Here is a 5584-nt window from a genome sequence, read left to right on the forward strand (position 1 = left end):
TTTCCAACAACATATTAAAATTATTTTTTTTCATAAAATTGATGTTCAATTCACTTACAGAACATTCACAAAGACCCTGTATATCGATAGAGAATAAATAAAAACAAATTCCATAACATAAATTGACGCAAAAATCGATCAAATGCGATGAAAAAAAGATAAAAAAAAGGTATCGCCGAAGAATGAATAGCCAGAGTAACTGAGTTTTGTTGTTTTATTGTTTTTTTGTAATTGTAAGTTGTAACGTTACCATAGCAACTGGCCCCCCTTTTCTTCTTTTAGAAATATTCATTTCTACAAATGCTCTTTTTTTTTTCAAAAGAAAAGAAAGAAAGAAAAATCAATATAAATACAAGTTTCACGTAATAATTGTGTGATCGAAGATTTCCTTCCAAAATTCAAATCATGATTGCAGTTTCAATTTATTCAAATATAGTGTAACATTAAAGCTACTCTGATTCTATATTCAAAATACTTTCACTGCTACAAAATAGAATTTAAAGTGGTAGTTGTTCTATATATAATTATACTAATATCGAGTGAGTGAAGTATTATTACAAGTATATTGTATAGTGATATTTATAGCAATTATCTTTATTATTCATTTTTAACAATATTTATTTGACTTTAAAAACATTTATATCAACTTAACTAAAAACATTTATAATGGTTCTAAAAGTATTTATTTCAAATGTATTAAAACAACAAATGCTAATTTTTCAATTTAGATAAATAATTACGATGACATTTAAAAAGTTATCTGATTATATCATTTTCTTTAAATGAGATTAGAGCTTTATATGATAATTTTCCAATTATATATTTTATGAATAATTATATATAAATCTAATATATAAAATTTTCTTAAAAATATTGCATATGAATATTCAAGAAGAGTAAAATATATATATTTTTTGTTATTGTAAGTTTTGTATATAATTTTCACGAATGAATTATTCTTTTATTTTTCCAAACAAGTGTATAAAAACTTATCAACATATTAGTTTTTTCAAATTATGATAAGTTTTTATTTAAAAAACATGGTTCTAAATTTTTTTTCTTCAGAATAAAAAAAAATGAATAAGAAAAAAGAGATTTTGACTAAGAAAAAATATTTTTTTGTCATGAATTTAAATTATTAAAATTCTTGTGAATATTTATTTTAATAACCTTAAGTTTTTTATTAAAAAAATCATGATGTTAATATAACTGACATGTTATGTTAAAACATGAAAAATGCATAAATAAAAAATGAATATTTTAACTAAAAAAATAATTTTTTTCTCAAAAACTTAAAGCCTTCGAACTCTTGAAATATTTATTTTAATTGTAATAAATTTAAATAAAATCCAGCATTGAAAATGGTCTCATTGCCTTCGCTTGTTTCTCTATTCCCTAATTTATTACCTCTACATTACCGTTAACAAGCACAGCTCCTTTATACCAAAAAAAAAAAAAAACAAAACAAGCACAGCTCCTTATAACTTCTACGGATAAAATATCTATACATGTATCTATATTTATTTTTATTTTTTTATTATAAATATCAACTTCCCATTTTAACGTTTAATTGGCCATTGCAGTTATTGATATAATTTATTAATTCATATATTTTTAAATTAATTTTAGTAAACAAGGCATTTTCTTTTTATTTTTTATTAAAAAATTCGTGATAAAAAAAGCTTAGCTCTTTTTTCGTTAAAAATAATAATAATTCGTGATCAGCATCTTAGTTTTTTCTTTTTTCATTAAAACTTAAATTGGAATGCTGTCGATAGCATACAGCAGGCATGCTAACCAATATATTTAAATAATTCTTAATGGAGAATCTATTAGCTAGGGTTAGCAGTGAAAAATCCATTGCAACGGAAGATGTTCCTTGCAGATCGCAGCTTTACCATTGCCAGTTTGTGAAATTAATTGTTTGTCTTATGAGATAAATGAGTCATCGTTCTTTTCATTATCAACTGCGACCACCTAGATCGTCCCTCACTCGAGCCCAGCCTTCACCACCTTGACAATCACCCACGCCACCAATTCCCAAATCAACGACCACAGCAAGCCACCTAGATCGATGCTGCTGCTGCAAGGGAGGTCAATGATGAGGAGTGGCTTCGGCCAGGAGAGGAACGGTCACGAGCAGGAGAGGGTGAAAACTGTTGTGGAGACAGCTCCCAGTGGTGGTTCCGGTGGGGATTAATATGTGGTAGTAGTCGGTGGCTTTTTATGGTTGATTCGAAGAATGTGGTTTCATGGCTTCGGCGGTGGTGGCGAGGGGCAGTTGAGTTAGAATTTCTAGATGGCCAGAAAAGGGCAGGGAAAGAAAGAAATTGAAGAATTGTGTCGGGGAATAACTGTAAAAAAACGAAACAAAGTCGGAACTGTTGATCGTGCTAACATAGCTATCCTCTTCGTGGGCGCGGTTTCATTCCTTTGTTTCGAAAGGACACGGATGGGGAAGGTGATCATGATGAATCTATCATAGCGAGCATAAAAGAAGGAGAATTCTTGTAAAATAAAATTCACTCTGCATTGTTAGGGATTAAGCTTTAACGAAATCAAGAATATTATATATTATCTTTTATCTTTTCAGTAAATTGAAAATCTTATATATTTTTTAATTCCCTTTATCTAGAAATTATGACCATGGCTTTTTTTCAACCAATAATCAACTTATGGATTGACCATGTTCCTACATTGCATAACAATCTAATAAATTCAAATAAGAATAAATGGATTCATTCAAGAATACAAGTTTATTATTATTTTTCGAGTTAATTATTATCAATATTTGTTTATTTATTGTTATTATAATTTTTAATTTTTATTATTAAAATAATTAAGTTTATTAGACTCAATCAAATCAATAATTAAAATATTAGATTTTTCTCGTTTTCTTAGAAACACTTAGCTTCATCTATGCATTATTTCTTTACGTTGAATTTGTTTTTGACTCGGCCCGTGGTACACCTTATAGAACTTTTTTTTTGGATTCGAGGAAACTCCACCCCTCAAAAAGCGCATTTTATGGACCCAGGTGAGCGAATAAAACCTCGACTGTCTCAGGCTCTTACAAGAGGTGCACGCCCAAGGCCACTTGCAAACGACATCGACATTATTTATTATGTGATTGTCTTCAAGGCCACTTGCAAACGACATTGTTTTTAAGGCCCCGTTTGTTTGCTGGAAAGTAGTTTTTTTTTGGAAAATGAATTCTGGAAAAGTATTTTCCGATGTTTGGTAGTGTAATGGAAAATAAGTTGGAAAACACTTTCCAGTGTTTGGTTATGTTATGGAAAATGAGCTGGAAAATAACTTATTAATGTTTTATTTTCCTCAAGTTTATTAAAATAATGAGGAACAAATCTCACAAATTAAAAAGTTGAATAAGAATGAAATTGAAAAAAAATATAATTTCATAAATTATCTCAAAAAAAATAAATAATAATCAAAATAATAGAGACCAAATCTAAAAAATTAAAAAAAAAATAAAAAGTGAAGAAATTAAAATAATAATAATTAACATTTTATAAATTATTTCAAATAAAATAAATAACAATCAAAAGAACGAGGATCAAATTTGATAGATAAAAAATTTCAATAAAAAAATGATAAGGAAAAAGCAAATAGCAATTATAAAAATAAGAACCAAAATTAATATAAAAATTAAATTTTAATAGATGGAATTGAAAAATAAATATTCAAAACAAATTATATATAGCAATCAAAAGTTTGAGGATCAAATTTGATATAATCAGCAAATAATGACACTTCTAAATTTTTCACAACTTTCAAAAAGTGTTTTCCGCCCAAATTTTCTAGGAAAAACACTTTTCTGGAAACCAAATCAAATTTTTTTTTGACTGGAAAGTGTTTTTCGTTGACCGGAAAGTGTTTTCGTTGATCAATTTTTCTAATAACAAATAAACATAAAAAAATTTAAAAAATAATTTTTCAAAAATTGAATTTCAGGAACAAATATGACCTAAAAGAAACAAAATCATAGCTTGTGATTTGTGAAGTTAAAGTACATTTGATCTTCCTGTAGTAACTGCAGCTATATATATATATATATATATATATATATATATATATATATATATATATATATATATATATATATATATAAAAGAACATACGAGCCAGGCTCGCAATCAAGGGCAGAGAAAAAAGACAAGACAAGTCATGGGTCAGGCAACAACTAATAGAAAGTCTTCGTGGCGTATGTACGTACCTTCATCCGAATATTATCTTTTTAGTTAAAAATGTCTATAAATTGAATTCCAATGTACGTACGTAGAATAAGTTCCCAGAAATCTGAGATGATTTGAAGATATGGGCAGAATTTTTTAAAGCCACAGGCCATCAAGCCAGCTTTGGGCTCTTTCATGATTTGGTATATATGTCCATCTGAGGTCCCGTGATATGCGATCCGATTGGCTGTATACCAAATCCTTTTGATTTGCTCACAATAAAATTAAAGCATAGAAACCAAATAATTCTTTTGACAAAGCAGCGTAAACGCTGAATACAAATATGCTGATACTTAATCGACTAGTCAAGACAAGAAAATTACTGGGTTCCATGGTCCTAAAATATGCCCAAAACTCGTGGTAGCTATGCATGCCTATTATTATTCTCATTTTCATTTTTTTAATTTAAAATAAAAATATTTTTAAAAAAACACAAACAAAAACCAGATGAAATTTCTATTCCCCATCGTTAGGTGAAGTGGATGTACCACATGATCTTCAAAAAGCATGTCCCGAACCTGGGATGAGGTGGGTTATAGTTTGGTGCTATAGCCACTAAGCTACACAGTAAAGTACATAAATCTAACCACGCAATTTCTCAGTATTGTTTGGCACCCATCAACTCCATACTCCAGTTTTGCCTTGAGAGTCTATGAAAGGTGCGAATATAGCTACATGTCCTCAAGGGAAGGGAAACAAAATGAGAAATATAACTATGGCATGGATCATATTTACTAAGAATTTGGTTCAAGAAAATCTCGAGAGATGTAACTCAACTGATTAAGTTATAGATTTATATTTTAAAAATTATTAATTCGAATCTTACAAATCTCAAGATTATTAAAAACTTACATGGTTGTTAATTTAAATTATTAAATCATCATATTAATCAATAAATATGAATTAATTATTTTTATTAAAATAATATCATTTATTTTTTAAATAAATCTTTAAAATTAATCCAACCAAGTTTTACACGCTTCTCAGCTCAAATTTTTTTTTCCAACCCCAGCAGGGTTTAACATCCTGTAAGAAATAAAATTGAAAAGACAGATGGTGGCAAGCAGCATATTTTATATATACAGGAAAAGATGGGCTTGGCCCATTCCAATGCATCTGTTCGGCACAGATTTGCACTCAGTAACAGTAACACTCCTGGGGCCGAAATGATTTTAGAATCTCCACAAGGACTACTACTCGTCTTTTCAACTGACAGAAGAAAGCGAAAAGAGATTCTTATCCTTTATAAAACGCTCCGTTTCCATGAAATAGGTGTCTGGAAGTTACTAGGATAAAAACAAACACTAGCTCGTTAATTAGATGAGTAAACT

The sequence above is a fragment of the Populus nigra genome, chromosome 6, assembly GCF_951802175.1.
Source record: "Populus nigra chromosome 6, ddPopNigr1.1, whole genome shotgun sequence".
Lineage (NCBI taxonomy): Eukaryota > Viridiplantae > Streptophyta > Magnoliopsida > Malpighiales > Salicaceae > Populus > Populus nigra.